This window comes from Ranitomeya variabilis, chromosome 1, assembly GCF_051348905.1.
Source record: "Ranitomeya variabilis isolate aRanVar5 chromosome 1, aRanVar5.hap1, whole genome shotgun sequence".
Lineage (NCBI taxonomy): Eukaryota > Metazoa > Chordata > Amphibia > Anura > Dendrobatidae > Ranitomeya > Ranitomeya variabilis.
Window position 1 is genome coordinate 645,662,461 of NC_135232.1, and position 23,113 is coordinate 645,685,573.

Below are 23,113 nucleotides of genomic sequence, written 5' to 3' on the forward strand. Positions count from 1 at the left end.
GTAACACGACTATATAACATATAATTACAGCTGTATCCAGCATTACAGCTCAGCCCCCATAGAATGTAATACAGCACAGCCCCCATAGAATGTAATACAGCACAGCCCCATAGAATGTAATGCAGCACAGCCCCCATAGACTATAATACAGCACAGCCCCATAGAATGTAATACAGCACAGCCCCCATAGAATGTAATGCAGCACAGCCCCCATAGAATGTAATGCAGCAAGCCCCCATAGAATGTAATGCAGCACAGCCCCATAGAATATAATGCAGCACAGGCCCATAGAATGGAATGCAGCACAGCCCCATAGAATGGAATGCAGCACAGCCCCATAGAATATAATGCAGCACAGCCCCATAGAATATAATGCAGCACAGGCCCATAGAATATAATGCAGCACAGGCCCATAGAATGGAATGCAGCACAGCCCCATAGAATATAATGCAGCACAGGCCCATAGAATGGAATGCAGCACAGGCCCATAGAATGGAATGCAGCACAGGCCCATAGAATACAATGCAGCACAGGCCCATAGAATACAATGCAGCACAGGCCCATAGAATACAATGCAGCACAGGCCCATAGAATATAATGCAGCACAGGCCCATAGAATGGAATGCAGCACAGCCCCATAGAGTATAATGCAGCACAGCCCCATAGAATATAATGCAGCACAGCCCCATAGAATATAATGCAGCACAGCCCCATAGAATATAATGCAGCACAGCCCCATAGAATATAATGCAGCCAGCCCCATAGAATATAATGCAGCAGAGGCCCATAGAATGGAATGCAGCACAGGCCTATAGAATGTAATGCAGCAGAGGCCCATAGAATGGAATGCAGCACAGGCCCATAGAATATAATGCAGCAGAGGCCCATAGAATGGAATGCAGCACAGGCCCATAGAATATAATGCAGCAGAGGCCCATAGAATGGAATGCAGCACACCCCCATAGAATGGAATGCAGCCAGCCCCATAGAATATAATGCAGCAGAGGCCCATAGAATGGAATGCAGCAGAGGCCCATAGAATGGAATGCAGCAGAGGCCCATAGAATGGAATGCAGCACAGGCCCATAGAATATAATGCAGCAGAGGCCCATAGAATGGAATGCAGCACAGGCCCATAGAATATAATGCAGCAGAGGCCCATAGAATTGAATGCAGCACACCCCCCCCCCCCCAATAGCTCCACAATCCAGTCATCACTCATTGAAAAAAAACCCAAAACACTCTACTCACCTTTCCTTCTGCCCCGCGCTGCTCTGGCTCTGGTGGTCTCAGCAGTCGCAGACTGCCCGCCCGGTCACACAGCAGGTGAGCGATGATATGACGTCATCGCGCACCCGCAGTGTCAGCGGCAGGCCAGGCAGAGCGGGGAATGATGGGAGAGGGGGCGTCAGCAGACGCTCTCTCCTCCATCATTGCATTCAACTGTACCGGCGTCTATGACGCCGGTATAGTTGAATGCGGGGCCGGGAGTGCGCCGACAGCGGGGAGAGTGTGCCGACAGCGGCACACTCGAGCGGCCCACTACTGCCACCGGCCCTTCTGGCATTTGCCAGAACTGCCCGATGGCCAGTCCGGCCCTGCCTAGGAAGCACCAAGCGTCTGTACTTGCTTTGAACAGAACAGGCATTCTGTTTTTAAGAGATGCGGAGATGTAAATAGTTGGCTCTTTTGTATTCACTAGTATAGGGTTACTAGGGCACGTTGGGCTTTGTTCCCACTTCCATTAGATTTCTTACACTAGCTTCCTGTTGTCCACACAGAATAGTGGAATAGCACAGCATGCTGACCAATACACAAAAAACAATAAAAACAAAACAGAAACCTTTATAGAGCTCTGCTCAAATTTAGGCTTGAGGGTTTTCCTTGCTATAGAATAGTGTGAGAAAGAACAGTTGGGTGTAAAGCACTACATTTGCTGCCATAAATACTAATTCCCTGACAAACCTCATTAAGTCAGTGAGACTGGTTAGAATTTTACAGGATCTGTTAAGATGAAACATCTCCATTTTTATGTAAGTTATTATGCTAGCATGAACAGACGGTTACTATGTTTCTAATTATTTATTGAGAATTAAAAGGGTTGTCTGGCCTTAGGCTACAAGTCTGCAGTTATTCTATGTGACTGTAGACTTATGAATCCTCACAACGTGCACATTCCGACCAGATTGTGTCCGGTCTCACGCAATACACTTGTATTGAGTGCGGATGCACGTCTAGTCAGTACGTGACCGCATGTATGTAAATCGCATATGTGTGGTCACACGCTCGCTGCCGACACCAGAACATCCTCACTGAGTGAGAATTCATAAGTATGCAGTTTTGTAGAGTGACTGAAAGCTTGCAGCCTAATGCTGGGCAACCCATTTTAAAAGATTAGACATGGAAAATGTACTCAAGTGTCTCCAAAAGAACTTTAAGGCTGCCATCACACTAGCAGTATGTGGTCAGTATTTTACATCAGTATTTGTTAGGCTAGGTTCACATTGCGTTAGGGCAATCCGTTTAGCGCTAGCGCTAGCGGATTGCGCTAACGCAATGTATTTTTATGGATCGCGTTTGGGGGTCGCGTTAACGTCCCCGCTCTCGCAGATCTCCGATCTGCGAGAGCGGGGAACGGACCTCGGGCGCGCCGCGGACGCTGCAAGCAGCGTCCGAGGCGCGTCACAGAAGAACGGCACATCGCTAGCGCGAGCCGAAAAAGGCACGCGCTAGTGATGCGCTGCTGGCGAAATTAACATTGCTGTCAATGGGTGCGCTAACGGACCCGTTGCATGGCGTTAATTGCGACATTTTCGCCGTGCAACGCTGTCCGTTAGCAATCACCCATTAACGCAATGTGAACCCAGCCTAAGCCAAAACCAGGAGTGGAACAATTAGAGGAAAAGTATAATAGAAACATATGCACCACTTCTGTATTTATCACCCACTCCTGGTGTTGGCTTACAGATACTGATGTAAAATACTGACCAAATACTGATAGTGTGACAGCAGCCTAAGACTAAGGACAAATTGAATTTCTGGCCTCTTTCATGTGCCTTTAGAGTATGTTCAAGTGGTATAAGCTGAACATTGGCCACAGTCAGGGTGGATACCAAAGCATCTGTCCACCACAGGGATGTATTTTATGAAAAAAATGTGACAGATATTTTCTAGAGGCTTTGTATATAGGAAATCACTTGTTGTTCTGCTTTCCAGCACAGTAAAAGTTATGCAGATGTACCTCCGCCAGACTGAGGTCAAAAGTGTGTTGGGGGTCTTTGGAAAATTTTAAGTACATGTCAGGAAAAAATTCCTAAATATTCTTTAGGTTAAGTTAAGTGCACACTTTGTACACTTAGCTTTATTCAGATAGATATATATTTGGGGCAACGTCATATTAAAGATTTTTCAATTCCACACACAAACCTTATTGTAGTCAATCGCTCATTCAAAACAACAATTTGAAATCAAACATACGCAGAGTCAGGATTCAACTGCGACACATCACAACATGCACAAATTCTGATTTACAAGCAAAAATTGCCAATAAATTATAATTTTAAACAAATAAAAACAGAGGACTTTGAGCCTCTTATCCGTCACATGGGACTTTTGTTATATACTGTATGTATATAATAATATACAAACACATAATACATATATAACCTAGAATTGACAACAAAATCAGATGTTATATGCAAGTACTAAAAACACACATTCAGACTTCTTTAAGGACATGTTTATTTGTGAAAGCGCAAGGTTCTTTTTGGGAGGGGAATGAAAATCAGATGATTTTGAAACCTGACATTTGATTAAGGCAAACAAACTTGCTTGGGACAAATCTAAATAACAGTAGATATTTAGACTGAATAATGACAAGACAAACACTGTAAACTGCTCCTTTGATTTGTGGCTATTAATCATTTTCAAATCTCTTCATGCATCATTGAAATTAATTTCACTAACTCAGTTTGCTGAGCCTATCTGCTCGCTCTGTGCAAGATCCACAGAGACATGGATGATAAGTAATTAGTTTCACATTTCATAAGGAATATAATTCCATTATAGGAATCTGCAGGTGTAAAAACGCAGGTGAAATCTGCATAAAATCTGTGCAAAATCTGCAGAAAACCCGCAGGGAATCCACTGGTAAAATACCAGTCATTTTACCTGCAGATTCTGCAGAATTAGAGCAGAAAAATTCGCAATGGAATCCACAAAGTGTGAACATACCCTAAGACTGTGCCTACGTGCCCCAAAGCATGAGAATCTCATTAACTGAAAACTTGTAACACTGATTTCACAAGAACCACAGGACAGATTTCTTCACCCCAGGTATCATTTTACTCAGTTTAACACTGCCAAACAAACAGTGTCTGTAGTTTACTTGGCAACATCCTGCTGACAGGTTCGCTTTAATTTTATTGTTTGGGTTAGTATAAATATGTTAATATCAAATTTCTATAGTTTTATTTATGGATCATTATTCTGTACAAGCAATGTTTAAGTACATGTATCCAGAACACGCTTGCTCTGTATTTTATATGTTTTTCTGAAGTATGGTCAAGTGGATTGCGTTTTCCTGAATATTTCAACAAAATAAAACATGAATTGTTATGGGAGACCCTGATGCTGGAATTTTATTCCTTAGTAGTTTGTATACTTAAAAAAAATGTTTTAGGTTCGCTATACTCAGAGCCATAAGTTTAGAGTTGTTTTAGGGCTTATTTTTTAATTAAAAAAAATGTAATTTTTATTCATACCATTTTGTGGTACATGCTATTTTCTGATCACCTTTTATTTAAGAGGCTAAGACTATGTGCACATGTTGCGGATTTTGATGCGTTTCTGCTGCATTTTTGGACCATCAAACTGCAGTGTAGTGCACAAGCAATGTTAGTCAATGTGAAATTGAGAATTGTTGTGCACATGCTTTTTTTTCTTTCCGCAGCATGTCAATTATTTTTGCGGATCTGCAGTGTTTCTGCACCCATTGACTTCCATTGTCTCAGGCCAATCCGCAGCAAAACCGCAGGTTTAAAAAAGATCTGCAGATTTGCTGCGGATGTGCCTGTGAGAAACGCTGCAGATCGGGAGGGGGAAGAGTGTGTGGGCAGAGTGTGGGCAGATACTGTGTGTGTGGGCACAGACTGTGTGTGTGCGGATAAGATGTGCGTGTCTGTGTGCGGGTGTTTGTGTGTGTATCTGTGTGTGTCTGTGGGGCTGTGTGTATCTGTGTGTGCGCTTGGGTGTGCAGGGCTGTATGTGTGTGTGTGAGGGGCAATGTGTATCTGTGTGTGTGTGCTTGGGTGTCCGGGGCTGTGTGTCTGTGCGTGCGGGTCTGTGTGTAGGCAGGCATCATCCGATGGGACTACGAGTCCCATCTGGCTATGCAAGCTACAGTGACATGTAGCTGGATGATGGAACAGCAGTAGTCCCATCATCCAGCTAGTGTGTTCAAGTGTTAAAAAAAAAAACACACATACACACATTTAGACAAACAGTACATACAACATACAGTACATACTCACCACACAGCTAATCCCTGAAACCATCGATCACCTGTAAATAAAATAGAAATAATAAACCAACAATATACTCCCTGATAGGCAGTAATCCATGTAATAACGAGTGTCCCACGATGATCTCCCTTGGATAGCTGTCGCATCGGCAGATGCGACCGCTCTCCAGGGGCCCCGGCGATACAATGACGGAAGGTATCCTTAAGCACTGTATCCCTCCGCTGCTGTGAGTGCAGAGTTCATACTGTCACTTGCGGCACCGCTGCATGGGAAAATTCTCACGCAGCAGTGCCGTAAAGTGAGAGGCCATTGAAGCCTCAGTGATAACACTGCAGGAGCCATTGTCTCCTGTCAGTGTGTCACTGGATGCCTATAGAGCTGTCACATCTCCTGAGGTGACAGCTCTATAGGGGAGATCCTCGTGGGACACTCGTTATTAAATGGACTGCGTCGGACTAGGGAGTATACTATTGGTTTATTTTTTTTCCAGGAGAATGAGGGCATTGCAGGAATGAGCATACAATAAAGATGGCAAAACTGTGTGGTGTTTTATTTAATTAAAATACTTTATTTTGCATGTGTGTGTGTTTATTTAACTCATTAATAACTAGAGGATTAGTAGTAGATAAGTGTCTTATTGACACCTCTCCATTACTAAGTCGGCTTAATGTCACCTTACAATCAAAAGTGGCATTAACCCCTTATTACCCCATATGCCACAGCTACAGGGCAGTGGGAAGAGAGAAGCTAAGTGCCAGAACTGGCACATCTTACAGATGTACCACTTCTGGGGCGGTTGTGTACTGGTGTTTGTAGCAGGAGGGAGGGCAATATCCATGGTCCCTTCATAGGCTATGAATATCAGCCCGCAGCTGTATGCATAGCCTTTTCTGGCTATAAATTATAGGGGACCCCACGTTGTTTTTTTTGGGGGGTCCCCCTATTTTAAAAGCCAGTAAAGGCTAAATACACAGCTGTGGGCTGATATTCATAGCCTGGGAAGATCCATGGGTATTAACCCCTTCCCAAGCTATAAATATCAGCCCCTAGTCGCTGGCTTTCCCTCTCTGATGCAGAAAATTGTGCGGGAGCCCACGCCATTTTTTATCTATCTATCTATCTATGTGTATAAACATTATTCTTCAATGGAGTATGTAAATGAAGAGGTTGGACAAGAAATGACATCACCATTCTTTTTTTTTGTTTAATAATAGATCTTTTTTTAGCTTTCAAAAACGCATACAAATCTGCATGAAAAAAATGCATGAAAATCCGCATCAAAACCGCATAAAAAAACATCAAAAACGCATCAAATCCGCACCTGCGTTTTCTGCCAAGAGAGGAAGAATGTGCACAGAAAATTCCACAGGCAAATCTGCAACGTGTGTCCTCTCTCCTTCTGTACTTGTGTGTGCCTTGTATTGCTCATGTTTATTGCGCTTGTCTATATTTGCCCCGTATTCACATGTAAAATGCCATGGAATAAATGGAACTATATAAATGTATAATAATAATACCCTAAATGAACAAAACATTTTATTCCAAATTTAGGTATATACGTCATCTTATCTTTATTCTGTGCGTCAAAGCAGTGATGACAATCTAAAATTTGTATTGCTTTATTTCTTATGCTTTGCTACTTTTGCACAGTACCAACATTCAAAAAGCAAAACTCGGGACACTTTTTTCCCCATGACCACCACTAAAATGCCATAGTTTTGCAAAGACCTGCAGTACATTTTTGCATTGGAATAATCTGCTTAATATTTTTTTATTAAGAGACATCATGATTATGGTGAGAAATCTCATGGGAAACTATGGTTTTCACTGGAGTTTTCCCGTAAGATTAGTAAATTGTGCAGCAGAGGAACTCAGCCTGGTTCTGCATTTTCCTCCTCTAGTGTCACTACCCTAATGTGAAAATCTGCACAAAAGCCCTTCTTACTGTCTCCAAGGAAGGCTGGGATTTCTCTCTATTCAAGCCTCTCATCTGTACTGCAAATTAGTTAATAATGGAATCCTTTTGCACACAGGCCAAGTGTAAACAAAGCCAACTGTTAAAACTGTATCAGGCGAATGTCCCTGGTTATGGATTATGTGCAGATGTCTTACAGGTTGGTGATTCGGAACTTGGAAGAGGAGAAGCAGAGATAGCGGAGGGACTGAATCACATAACCTGACACTGAGTCACTGATTGCGCAGACCGGCGGAAAGCCTTTCCACTTTACAGACATTGCCAGACGCAGATGTTTCCATAGTAACGGTACAGACTTTTTTTTTCCGTTTCTTATAAATGCACACTTAACAAAAACAGACAGGCCTTTCTGTGTATGTATCAGCGGTATGCAAAAGGGAAAGATCCAGAATCAATGGTAACAAAAAAAGTGGGTGACAGAGAAAATTAGTGGAAGTAGTATATCAATTTCTTGAGTTAATCCTCCAGGAAATGGAGATGTTTATCTTTTATGTGATCGGTTTTCTGCATATAATTCTGCAATTGGCTATGTGTATGCTCATCTATCTAATACTATTTATTTGTGTGCAGTTATCTCCCTATTTTACCTCTGTACGGATACAAAACCATTATGGCGCATGAGCCAAGATGCTTATCCAATGCCATCCATGTTAAAGGGAAGGTATCTGGCATCTTATTGCCTTTTCTCATGGTGCTGATACAAAATAACACCTCCTGGATGAATGTCACCAATCGTGGCAACCATCTAATCAAATATGATAAAGAAAAAAAAGTCTTCTGTACCTAGAACCCTGCGGGTAGTATTCTCTGGTAACTACTGTGGTAGATCGACTCACTCAGCTGCACATGCAGGTAGACACAAGAACCCTGTCTCTTTAAATCTCTGACAGGTTAATTAAAGCACCGCATAAACCAATGTAAAGTTCATCAAAGCAAACACGGCCTTTCTGGCATATTGGGAAAGCAAAAGAAAATGTATAACATAGTCCACACGTCTGCGGGGGTCCGCCAGCTCAGGCTTAGCAAAATACACCTTTCAGTGTAGCATAAACATGAGCACCTCTCTGGAGTTAGCCTGTCCAGACACACTGAACACCTAATCATGCAAAAGGCTGACTATATCACAGACCACACCCTTGGGTGGAGATATAGCGAACAACCTCCTACCAGCTCGATGGTTGTTCTAAAAAACCCAGCCCTTAAAATGGTCGATTACCCCCTCTCAACACATAGTGTGTTGGAGCAAAAGTCTAGGTTTCAAATCCCTGAAGCTAATAGCCTCAGTGAAACATATCTCCCCTCCAGTACTTGACAAGAGACTTTGTCACACTACTTAAGCACCATGATGCCTTGCCCAATGCCGATCTACAGCACAGGAAAAGGCACATGAGAGGATGCATACTAAGACTGTTCAGCAACATTCATGTCACAGGCAGTGTGCAAACTTGTAAGCCTACATTCCCATAGTATTTAGTGAGGTTTTGAAGTTGCATATTTAAAAAAAAAAAAGACAAGTAACCTAGTTTACTTAATAGGTGTGGAAATGCTGCAGAAAATCTGCAACATCCAAAACTCTCCAAAAGCTCACTGTGGAGACATAGCTTACGAGGTCTGAAAATGGAGTCTGCCACCAACTTATAAAATAAAAACTCCAACACAAGATCACAGCTATGTTCTGACTTGTCCAGGACAGGTCCTCTTGTACCACCTATTAGAAGTGGCAATCTTAACAGTCAATATCAACCCTTTAAAAGTACTTGCCACGTGACTTAGGATAAGAAACCAAACCAGAAACTCCATTTGCGGACACATGTTTTGGGATATTTGCTCCTCATCAGTGCAATATTCTTATCCCAAATCATGTGACAAGGACCTTTAAATGGTCCTGTATTGACTTTTTGGATTGTGCCTTACAATTACTGGTACTAGGGTCCTTTTCTGCTTCCTCACGTTCTTCCTGCATTTTTAAATCCCAAGAGGAGCATTGTATGCCTTATAAGTCTTCTTACACCGAATTGGCACTCTACACAAGGAGAAACTTCACCTCTTATATATTGCATCAGATATTGTATACTATATACCACCCACAAGGAACTGTTCCTGTGTATTATCATGCCCTTCCAGTTAAGTACTGTAAGTTCTGAAATTTCACACAACGAATGGTCCAAAAAAAAAAAAATAGTAATGATTTTTATTTCTACAGCGCCAATGTATTCCGCAGCTCTTTACAATTAAGTGTGTAATTCAGAGGCTACATAGGCTACATAGGCTATTGCACTGTGCATATGGGAGTAATACATGAGATACGCCACATAAGAGATTTGATTAAGTAGAGATGTCAGAACTAGTAAATTTGTAGGAGATAAGCCATGGGTCAGGAGATGCATGTGGCAGGGTATCACTGGGCAAAAGTGATCATGTCTAGGTTCTAGCTAATTTTCAATGATTCTTTAAGTGGTTATGTGCATTGAATTATTGGTGACATGGTTGACGCACAAGGCACTGATGTGTTACCATTAACATGTAAATCTCCACGCCTCAGATTTATAATCCAGGTCTTTCCTGACAGTATTGGTGACAAACATGCACGTGTCACAGAACAGCAGAGGGAAAAAGTTGTGAATCTAATAACAGAGCAAACATGAAGCATAAAAAGTTTTCCAGCCTGTTGCATTTGATATCAGTTGTCCCAGGAAGTGATCAGCCTATCTGCATGGAAGTATCACCATTAGCAGACAGCGAGGATTGACACAATGGAACGAAACAGAGATGTATTTCTTACTGTGAACATCTGCCACATCCGTTATGTATTAACCACCCAAGAAGTATGAGACATTTGCCAAACCAGAGAGGTCTGTACATTGATGCCCAAGTGTGAAGTGCCATGTCAAAAATGGCTTGAAGTGTGGTGCCTGTGTGTAAAGGTCTTTGACATGTTAATGCAAAGCTTGGCCTTAAAGAATGTGCAAAGTGCTAGACAAGCTGATTTGGGACATTTCTGCTAATGGAATTGATGAAAAGAGGAGTTTTGTGGTACGTTGCCTACAAAATGACAGATATTTGCAGAGTAAAGGAGTAGAGAGCCAACAGACTGTAACATGTGACAGCATGTTGTTGCAAGAGTCTTCAGTCTGAGCCAATAGTTGCAAATGTCAATTATCTACTTCTTCCTGTTGCCTTTTCTCACATTGTTGACATCATCAAGTTCATTGCCTCTTGTGAGACTGTATCCTCCAGTCCACTGCAGGGATGAACCTGACTGATCACATCTTGCAAATTACAAACAGTGTGTTGGAGAGCTACAGATGAAGGTCTAGGACACTGGAAAGGACACTTGAGTGGCTGCAGGTTTCAGAAAGAATCTAAATTCTATATTGTGATGGCATGGAATTGTAAGGAGACAGCAGGCACGTAGGATGTTTAACACCCCAGGTAACCGGTGGTTACAGTGATGTTGCCTTCCTTTTGGGGAGGGCGATATCATGCTTGGAGGCAAGGAGGATTCCCTTTATCAGGTAACGCACCTACATGCAACACATTCTGAATCCAGGCCAGAAGGGGGAGCTCTGAACCCGGATTCAGGGGAGCTTCCCCACCTTTAAGTGTTCTGGTCTGGAGGAGGAGTTAGTTAGTTGGTCCAGGGAGATCAAACAGATCAGTCTGGAGCAGACAATGAAGGGAGAGGAGTGGAGAGCAGACAGCGGAGCCGTGCAGCCAATTCTGGGTTTACTAGTAGAGGGACACAATGAGCGAAATTGTTGCCTCCATCCTTAAAATTTCTAAGACAGCAGTCCATTACAACAGGGTCAAGCAGCAGACATTGGGGACAAAAGCTCCAGACCAGCAGAGGGTGAAAACGACTCTCCACTGACCGGGATGACCATCATCTTATTCAAATGCCACTTAGCAACCGCAGGATGACATCAAGTGACCTACAAAATAAATGGCAGATGGCAGCTGGGGTGAAGTGAATGGCAAGAACAGTTTGTAACAGGCTCCTAGAGGCAGGACTCAAGTCAAGGAAAGCTAGAAAAAAGCCTTTCATCAATGAGAAGCTAAGGAGAGCCAGGCTGAAGTTTGCCAAGACTATAAGGATTGGACCATAGAGGCCTGGAGTAAGGTAATCTTCTCTGATGAGTCTAGTTTTCAGCTTTGCCCAACACCTGGTCGTCTAATGGTTAGATGGAGACCTGGAGAGGCGTACAAGCCACAGTGTCTTGCACCCACTGTGAAATTTGGTGGAGGATCGGTGATGATTTGGGGATGCTTCAGCAAGGCTGGAATTGGGCAGGTTAATCTTTGTGAAGGTCGTATGAATCAAGCTGCATACAAGGTTATCCTGGAAAAACAGTTGATTCCTTCTGCTCAGGCAATGTTCCCCAACTTTGAGCACTGTTTTTTCCAGCAGGGCAATATGCCATGCCACACAGCTAGTTCAATCAAGGTGTGGATGAAGGACCACCACATCAAATCCCTGTCATGGCCAGCTCAATCTCCAGACCTAAACCCCATTGAAAACCTCTGGAATGTAATCAAGAGGAAGATGGATAGTCACAACCATCAAACAAAGAAGAACTACTTAAATTTTTGTACCAGGAGTGGCATAAGGTCCCCCAAAAGTAGTGTGAAAGACTGGTGCAAAGCATGCCAAAACGCATGAAAGCTGCGAATAAAAATCATGGTTATTCCACAAAATATTAACTTCTGAACTCTTCCTGAGTTAAAACATTAGTATTGTTGTTTCTAAATGATTATGAACTTGCCTTTTTTTTTGCGTTATTTGAGGTCTGTAAGCAATGCATTTTTTTGTTATTCTGACCATTTCTCATTTTCAGAAAAGAAATATAAAATGTATTGCTTGGAACTTTGGAGACATGTTGTCAGTAGTTTATAGAATAAAAGAACAATTTACATTTTACTCAAAAATATACCTATAAAGAGAAAAATCAGACAAACTGAAAATTTTGCAGTGGTCTCTTAATTTTTGCCAGAGCTGTATGTTTCACTAACTTTCTTTGCAAGGAAACTACTACCAAAAGTTGAATACATATATCACTTTTGAATGATAATGCTTCTTCATACAAACAAAGCTGTCAATCAGTGGTGTGGTGGGGCTTTACAAACCTCAGCATTTCGGAAACTGGTAGATCTTCAGCAGATTAAACTGTGATTTTATTAAAACTGCAGCGAGTAGCCCAGTAAGTTATACATCACTGGAATCAGGGTATCTGCCTTTACATCATGCCACTCTCAGATGGAGTAGCAAAAACCTGATAACAGATTAACTTTAATGACAATAACACAAATTATTCTAAAAATGTTCTTACAACAATATAAGCCAGAGAGCCCAATTTAATATAAGTGTAAACTATACTTATGAGCTCTACTCCAATCCTGAAAATGTTTGCTCCTGAAGGGGCATGTGACCTAACATGTCAATCAGTAATATTGTGCTACTTCCATGGAAACACACTGTGCATTCACATGTGATGTCCAGGACTTGACTTGTAAAATCAAAGATAAATGCATTCATAATCCCAATAGCAAGATTTCATTTGCACACGTGTAGGTCCCTGGATGCACAGAAAACTAGTGCATAACCAATGTGTTTTCATGGAGGTAGTGCAAGATTACTGATTGACATGACATGTCCTACATCCCTCTATTAGCCGCTATTTTGAGGACTGGAGCAGTGTGCTGTTGGGGCAATAGCTTGGTGTAGCAAGAAAACACAACTTTTTGCATTAAGAAAGCAATGTAAAACTTCTTACATTTGCAAAAGCTATTTATAAGGGATCAACTACTTTAAAAAGAATGTTAGCCTTTAGCTGTAGAATAGAAATATAACAGGAGTGGGAAAGAGAGGAAAGCAAACATATAAAGAAATAAGTGACTAAGAGGAGGATTAAGTGGAAAACTGGAATACCAAGCAGAATAGAACTGGTTACTTTAAAACTAAATTACAGTTATAACGCCTTTTACAAAGAAGGACACCATGAATGGAAGCACAGAGTCTTGGAAATCTGATGATACATCAGCAAGAACTCAAGTTGCAAGGCAAAAAAAACTCAATTATGAAACCCACTGCGAAAAATACACCTCCCGTGTCTAGTACCTGCTGCTATGTATTTGATGGCACACAATAGTTTATCTTACAAATAGTTCAAACTGGTCTGTGTTTTTGTCATCTTCAAAAAGCTTGTTGGATATCGCTGCTATGTTGTGCCTTAAATTACTACTTCAGTTTAATTTCAAAGCCTCTCTACAAGATGTCAGCCAGCTGGGAGATGTTCAGGATAATGGATACCAAATCAGAAAAGGCATTTATAGTTGTTTTTTTAGATAAGTGATGTACAATCTTAGCACACAATTTCAATAATAAGGTTCTTCTGTTTTGTGTGGTGCTTTCCATTTATATTTAAATTCCACTATGCATACAGCACGCTTCTCCCCAATGCTCTTTGGAATGTAGCCTACTACACAATTAGGCTCCTTTGATAACTATTGTGCCCAGGTGTAAAATCAGGTAGTCAGGTGCATGAGACTCCACTACAACATCCCATTTGGTTTACATGAGGATTCAAAATATCATCAGAATCTTCCCTCTTTTAAAGGTTGTCATTATAGAATACATGGGGCATGGCGAGTGGTGGCATTCCTAATCAAACTCCCCCCCCCCCCCCCGGAAATCTCACTCCAGTCGTTGACTAGAGTAAGATTGATATTCATGTGTGCCAAGGCGCATGCCACTTGTCAGATACTCCTGATTTATTAGGAGGTGTCTGCCTGTCAATGAATTAGAAGTGTTTGAATCCAGCACGCCTGCTCATCAAGACTGGTGTTCACTTCGATAATCTTGATGAATCAGACTATTTGTTGGTGTAGAGAGTCCTTTTTCAAGTTCAAACAATGTACACACTAACCCAGTATAAAAAGGGCTGACAGTCAATCACACTAAACAACTCCAGGTAGCAGCAAAAAGGCTGAGAGGGATCAGCAAAAGCTTCAAAAGGCAAGTGCAACATCTGTGTCCATTCCTGTCCTTTTTGTTTTTTCTTCGGCCACTAGGCAGTGTCGCGCCTTTGCTGTAAGTGATGTGTGACAGCATCAGTCCTGTTTTATTCTTGGGACTTTTGGTGCTGTTTGATTAAGGAACTATGGAGAAAATTATCTGATTTTGATTTCTCCCTTCTGAGAGCCTTGGGTGGGGCTGCCTGCCATTTAAACTCCTGGATCTCGGACTTCCACTGCTAATCAATTTTAGTTTGATTACCTACCTTGCGCTCTAGTCCCTGATTGTGTTGTTTTCCTGATTCCTCCTGTATTCTGACCTCGGTGGTCATTTTGACCATCCTCTTGTTTTACTATTCTGTTCCTGAAATTATCTATTAGCTTTGACCCTGCCCTGTGACCCTTCCTGCCTCTTGTTTGCTACACTGGACAACATCACTTCCGTGGAAGCAATCCATGGGACACACTGTTGTAAGAGCAGATCCCTGTACAGTCGTTAAAGGGTGAAGGTCAGGGTTCTCTGCAATCTATAAAATAGAATGTCTTGGGCCAAGTCCCTATATGTGGTTGAAAACAACTTTTGAGGCACAGTGCAAAGCTCAGAAGGGAAGAAACGCCATGTCGGAGATTAGATTTTGCTGGACTGGTTTGAGGACACCATGTCCCATAAGTTACCCCATTTTACCAAGTACACCTCTCAATGAATTCATCTAGGGGTGCAGTGATCACATTGACACCACAGGTGGGTCACAGAATTTTATACCTTTGGGCAGTGAAGAAAAAATAATCACATTTTTTACAATCAAAATTTTGTTTTAGCCTCAGTTTTACATTTTCACATGGGGAAATGGGTAACAATTGCACCAAAATTTGTCCCACAATTTCTGCTGAATGTAGAAATACCTGTGGCTGTACAGTACTGCGTAGTCATACAGCGAGACTCGGGAAGGACGGAGTGCTATTTGCCTCCTGGAGCACAGATTTTCCTAGAATAGTTTGCATACTTCATTTCCAGAGCCGCTAAGTGGTAGAACAGCAGAATCCCCCCTCAAGTTACAACATTTTGGAGATTATACCCCTTCGGGATTTACCTACAGGTGTCTTGGGCCAAGTCTGTCCGAGGTAGCCTTTTTGAGCCTGGGGCAATTGACAGACGTGACAGCATGTACTGCTTTTTTTCTTATTTGAAAGCCTAAGCAGCAATAACATTTTTGATGAAACCCAATAATTCCTTTAACATTTCTTAAGTGACTGCATGAGCTCAATTATCCAAAGTAATAACCGTATCTAAAATTTTAGTACTTTTGCACAATAAAAATATGCGACATGGAAAAAAAAAATTCCAAAACCAATTCCAAATTCTAAAACCAATAACTTTCTATTTTTCTGTATCCCTAATCCTTCTGTATCACTTAATAAGGGATTGTTTTTTGCAGGATAGATTGTTGTTTTTATTGGAATTATTTATTTATAATTGATTCATTTTGTTTTTCTAAATTCTTTGCTGGCAAAGTGCAAAAAAAAGCCATTTCTCTCTATTTTTAGTTTTTTTTTCTCCTCCGTTTTACATTTGAGACTATTCTATAAGGTATTACAATTGTGGTGGTATCAAAACTATATATTTTTTAATTATGAAATATTTCAGTAAAAAAAATCTGAAAAATGTAAGGGGAGGGTAAAGCAAAATAAATCGGCTTTCACTTCATTTTTACTTTTTTTTTATTTCCCTAGGATTCTTGAAGTGGTGAAGTCTTGTTCATTTCCATAATGATTTGGAAAACATTATAATATTGATTAGGGAAAGTAAACAAGTTCTTAACCCCTTCACCCCGGAGCCTGTTTTCCCCTTAAGACCAAAACAAATCTTACAATTCTGACCACTGTTACTTTATGTGTTTACAACTCTGGAACGCTTGAATGGATCCCATTGATTCTGAGAAAGTTTTTCATGACATTGTGCTTTGTGATAATGGTAAAATTTGTTCGATGTGACTTGTGTTCATTTGTGAAAAAATTGAAAATTTGGCAAAAATTTAGCAATTTTCCAATTTTTTATTTGTATGCCCTTAAATCAGATTTATGTCACACAAAATAGTTAATACATAACATTCCCCACATATCTACTTTACATCAGCATAATTTTTGAAACACATTTTTTTGTTAGAAAGTTAGAAGGGCTAAAAGTTAAAGAGCATTTTCTTATTTTAACAAAATTTACAAAACATTTTTTTTAAGGGACCACATCACACTCGAAGTAACTTTGTGGAATCTAAATGACAGAAAATACCCAAAATTTACACCATTCTAAAAACTGCACCCTTCAAAGTGCTCAAAACAACATTCAAGACGTTTATTAACCCTTCAAGTGCCTCAAAATTACTTTAGACCCAAACTTTTTTACTTTTACAAGGAAAGGAGGAAATAGACCTCAAAGTTTGTTGTGCCATTTCTTCTAAGCACGTCAATACCCCATACATGTGGGAAAAATACTGTTTGGGCGCATAGCAGGACTCGGAAGGGAAGGAGCGCCATTCGACTTTTTGAATGCAAAATTTGCTGGAATTATTAGTGGAGACCATGTCGCGTTTGGAGAGCCCCTGATGTGTCTAAACAGTGGAAACCCCCACAAATGATCCCATTTTGGAAACTAGGCCCCTCAAGGAACTTAACTAGATGTGCGGTGAGCACCTTATAATGTGAAGCCGTAAATATAAAAAAAAATCAAATTTTTCCTACAAAAATGTTCTTTAAGCCCACAATTTCTTATTTTCACAAGTGTAACAGAAGAAAATGGACTCCATAATTTGTTTTTCAATTTCTCCTGAGTAAGCAGATACCCCATATGTGGTGGAAAACAATTGCACCAAAATGTGTCCCACAATTTCTGCTGAATGTAGAAATACCCCATATGTGGCTGTACAGTACTGCTTAGCCATACAGCGAGATTAGGGAGAGACGGAGTGCTATTTGCCTCCTGGAACACAGATTTTCCTAAAATAGTTTGCTGACTCATTATACAGAGTCCCTAAGTGCTAGAACAGCAGAATCCCCCCTCAATAGAAACTATACCCCTTGGGGAATTTATCTACTCCATTGGTATTTTCTAGAAACAAGGAGCAATGAATGTTCCCGAGTGAAAATTTCAAACAGCCGTTGTAGTGACCAGTACGCTGTAGTGACCAGTACGTTGCAGTAACCAGTACATTAAGCCCAGCCCATGCCTCTGGAGACAATGACCTGTAAATTAGGCGGTCTGTCATTGCTACAGAAATGCCAAACATGTGATCACTAAAGGTGGTTTAGGCACATTTTGAGGCTCAGAAGGGAGTGGGGCATTAGGATTTGGGAGTGCAGAATTTGCTGAATTTCTTTTAGAGGGCAAGGAGCCACAGTGCTTTTCCGGAGCCATTATGCTACTAGTAATGTGGAAGCACCCTATATTTCTGTTAACAGGTGACGGACCTTGGGGGGGACTTGCTTTTTTTGTGGATTGAGTTGAAGCTTTTACTGGGAACATTTTACATAATGTTTGGGCTCACATTTATCCAGCGCTCTACTCTGAGCATTTATTTTGCAATTTTCATCTAAATTTCAGCATGATGTGAATCAGATAAAAACCCTCCCAGGGATCCATTCACTATAATGAGGCAGCAGGGTTACTCTGGACTCTGTCTGGCATCTGTTCAGCATTATCCTTTTCAGAACTGCACTGAACTGTGACAGACCTCGCTTTCAAGCACGCCTAAAAAGATGGACACCACCAGATCACAGGTCAGACAGCGTCCACAGTGGTCCCGTCTGAGTCACGAAAACCCTGGAGTAAGTGCTCACTGCAGAGCACAGGATAAATGTGAGCCAAGCCTTACTGCGATATTTGGACAGCAAAATGAAAAAATCAACAGCAGGTGAAACAATGGTTTTGTTTAGACAACTTTTATTCTTCGAGTCGGTTCGATTACAGTGATACCACATTTATATTGTTTTTATGTTTTGCTGCTTTTACACAATAAAATCTATTTTATGGAGAAAAAATATTTTTGCATCACTATATTCTGACAGCTATAACTTTTTTACTTTTCTGTTTATGGAGCTGTATGGTGGCTTTTTTTTTGCAGGACAAGATGACGTTTTCAGAGATACCATTTTTATTTTAATTCACTTTTTTATCACATTTTATTCCACTAAATTGTTTGGCGGTATGATGATACAGCATAGTTTTTTGCAATGTTTTAGATTTTTTTTAAGGTGTTCACTATAAGGATTAACTGGTGGAACAGTTTTATAGGTTGGGTCGTTATGCATACAGCGATACCAAATGTGTGTAACATTTTTGTTTATTTTTGCTTTTACATAAATAAATGTATTTATTGGATTCTTTTTTTGGGGGGGGGTTCTTCATTTTGTGAAAAATATTTTTACACTGTTAATAACTTAAAAAAAAAAAAGTATTTACATTGTCCCAGGATGGGACATCAACATTCCCTGCCCTGATCACTGAATACTTTGCAATGCATTGCAGGCCATTACCTCAAAATCTCACAGGCAGGGAGGAGGCATGTCAGCTCATGCTCTAGGCATATATGGCACGTCGGGAAAGGGTTAAAGAAAATCTGTGACTAGATTGTTGATATGTAATATGAGAGCAGCATAATGTAGGGGCAGAGAGCCTGATTCCAGTGATATGTAACTTGCTGGTCTGCATGATGTCATTTTGATACAAATCACAGCTTTCTCTACTGCAGATCCAGCAGAACTGTGAATGCTGAACTGTGTATAACCCCGCCCACACCACTGTTTGGCAGCTTTTTGTGTGCACTGTACAATACAAGTGCTTCTCACAAAATTAGAATATAATCAAAAAGTTTATTTATTTCAGTTCTTCAATACAAAAAGTGAAACTCATACTGTATATTATATAGTCATTGCAAACAGAGTGATCTATTTCAAGTGGTTTTTTTTCTGTTAATATGTTGATGATTATGGCTTACAGCCAATGAAAACCCCAAAGTCATTATCTCAGTAAATTAGAATACTTTATAACACCAGCTTGAAAAATTATTTTAAAATCTGAAATGTTGGCCTACTGAAATGTATGTTCAGTAAATGCCCTCAATACTTGGTCGGAGCTCCTTTTGCATCAATTACTACAGCAATGCGGCGTGGCATGGAGGCGATCAGCCTGTGGCACTGCTGAGGTGTTATGGAAGCCCAGGTTGCTTTGATAGCAGCCTTCAGCTCGTCTGCATTGTTGGGTCTGGTGTCTCATCTTACTCTTGACAATACCAATTACTAATAATAATACTAATTATTCTTGACAATATTAATTTAGTGAGAAGCACTTGTATATTGACAGAAAGCTGCCTATCAGTGGTGGGGGTGGGGTTACACAGAGCAGTTGACTAGGAGGCACAAGACACCTTGTCCTGTAGTGAATCTCCTGCTGATAAAATACCGACTTTATTGAAACCGCAACACACAGCACAGTAAGTGACACATCGCTGGAATCAAGGTCTCTGCCTTACAGAATGCTACTCTCAGACTATATAGCAAAACCTGTGACAGATTCCAATTAAGGCTATGTTCACATGTTGTGTTTTTACAGTGTTTGTTTAATGCAAATTTTAAGCAGTGTTTAAGCTGCTTACCAAAAGCAGGTTTTGCTTAGTTTTTTTGCGGCATGTCTGACACTTTTTTTTTCTGCATTTTTGTCAGGGTACATTTGTCTCTTATGCATGCTGTATAAAGTTTAATGAATAAAAAAAAATCTGATTCAACTTCATCACGCTTTGGCACCAAAAACTCGGCAAAACCCGATACCTGCGTTTTTTGCTGTGTTTTTTTTTACTGCGATTTTGCACTTACTCATTGTTTTCAAAGTGTGAAAAACACAGAAAAAGAGCTGAAAAAACAATGAAAGACGTGACATGCTGCATTTTGCAAAACAGTAAAAAAAACAAGGCGTGCGTGAGATTTCTGATATATAGTCTTTGCTGGTACTGTAATATGCTGTTGAAAAGTTGCATAAAAAAGAAAGCCGCTTCCTCTGTCTCAAACCTTACATAAAAACTATTACCGTATATACTCGAGTATAAGCCGACCCGAGTATAAGCCGACCCCCTAATTTTGCAACAAAAAACTGGGAAAACTTATTGACTCGAGTATAAGCCTAGGGTGGAAAATGCAGCAGCTACCGGTATATGTCAAAAATAAAAATAGATACCAATAAAAGTAAAATTAATTGAGACATCAGTAGGTTAAGTGTTTTTGAATCCATATTGAATCAGGAGCCCCATATAATGCTCCATAAAGTTCTTTATGGCCCGATAGATGCCCCATATAATGCTCCATGCAGTTCTTTATGGCCCCATAGATGCCCCATATAATGCTCCATGCAGTTATGGCCCCATAGATGCCCCATATAATGCTCCATGCAGTTATGGCCCCATAGATGCTCCATATAATGCTCCATGCAGTTATGGCCCCATATAATGCTCCATGCAGTTCTTTATGGCCCCATATAATGCTCCATGCAGTTATGGCCCCATATAATGCTCCATATAATGCTCTATACAGTTATGGCCCCATAGATGCTACATATAAATGCTCCATGCAGTTATGGCCCCATAGATGTCCCATATAATGCTCCATGCAGTTATGGCCCCATAGATGCTCCATATAATGCTCCATGCAGTTATGGCCCCATAGATGTCCCATATAATGCTCCATGCAGTTATGGCCCCATATAATGCTCCATACATTTATGGCCCCATAGATGCTCCATGCAGTTATGGCCCCATAGATGCTCCATATAATGCTCCATGCAGTTATGGCCCCATAGACGCTCCATACAGCAGTGTGCCACATGTAATGCTGCTGCTGCAATAAAAAAAAAATCACATACTCACCTCTCGTCACTGCCCGCTGCTCCTCAGCGTCCCGTCTCTCCGCACTGACTGTTCAGGCAGAGGGCAGCGCGCACACTAATACGTCATCGCGCCCTCTGACCTGCACAGTCACTGCAAGAGGACGAGAAGATGGAGCGGCACCCGGCGAATGGAACGCGGACAGGTGAATATGAAATACTCCCCTGGTCCCGGCGCTCCTGACGCTGTCCCTGCCTGTCCCATGGTACCGCAGCTTCTTCCTGTAATGAGCGGTCACCGATACCGCTCAATACAGTAATGAATATGCGGCTCCGCCCCTATGGGCGTGGAGTCCATATTCATTACTTTAATGAATGGTACCACGTGACCGCTGAATAGAGGAAGAGCTGCAGCGAGGGAGACCATGGGACAGGCTGGGACAGCGTTAGGAGCGCCAGGACCAGGTGAGTATGCGACACTGCTCTCTCCCCCTCACCCGCCGACCCCGCCGCCGAACATGACTCGAGTATAAGCCGAGAGTGGCACTTTCAGCCCAAAAATTTGGGCTGAAAATCTCGGCTTATACTCGAGTATATACGGTATCTGTTTATATACTGGCAGATAACAATATAATTGTATCACAGGCTACTCGCCCTTTAGTACCTACATATTACTAATGACTATGATTACAAAGGAAATGCTATGCATCTAATATAATAATTTCCATATTTCAGCCCCTTCTAGCTTGCAGCTTGATTTCACTGCTATGTTTACACAGGAACACGTTCGTGTCTTTTGATCTCTGCTTAGAGGACTCATTTTTCAGTAACAGAGACAGATGAAATGCGGCACACAGCCATCAGATATTATGATCAGCAATTACATGTCAACAGAAAGCAAATCATTTTAAAATTGTTATTTTGACATATAAATGTGAACACTTTATAAGGCCATTATGCTTTATCTGCATAGGAATATTTCTCAGTTATGATACAAGTTTTCTTAAACGTGAGACTTTTTACAAATGGAAATACTCAGTATAATGTGATTTATTGGGTAAGGAAACTATAGAAGTTTAAGATCTTAAAAACACAACTTGGACAGTTTTTGAGATTCAAGAGCCTGTGATTCCAAGTTACTCATTATTTTTGAACAAATAAAAATCACTAATGGGTTTTTAATTATCACACCTTCTAATATCATGAGCTGAAAGCTAAATGGTACCCTTGGTATGTGGACACAATGCTACTTTCCATCCATTTACAATCATACACACATAAATCCATGTCAGATTTAATAGACAACAACAGTATTTAACAAAAGGGATCTGGTAAAGAAGTGAAACCTCCAAACTAACAGACTATAGTACTATTACGAAGACTCCGAAAACAACCTGACTCTATGGTAAAATAGGTAACATAATTGTACATGTCAGACATCCACATTATTAATTTTGTAGGAGGAAAATAAATATGCAAATTGCCTTTTCAGAGAGGAAGAGAACTTGAACTCTAGTGCCACCTGTTGGAAGCTGCAATCTTAAAAGTCATTATCGACTCTCCAACGAGCTGTTAAATAGGACTTAGGATAAAAGTGAAACCATAATCTCAATTTGCAGACACGGTGTTTTGGGGTGTTGCACCTCATCAGCGCAAAGTATGAAATCTGATATGTCTAGGTGAGAGGCTCTGGACAGGGTTGCAAGGGGTAAGGTTTCTTCTTGTGGAAAGTGACATGTCTAA

General features: G+C 40.9%; 1 protein-coding gene across 5 annotated transcripts in view; it reads right to left on the reverse strand.

Moving 5' to 3' along the window:
• Positions 1-23,113, reverse strand: part of RGS6 (regulator of G protein signaling 6) — a 758,999-nt gene that overhangs the window by 370,737 nt on the left and 365,149 nt on the right. The window lies entirely within an intron of this gene.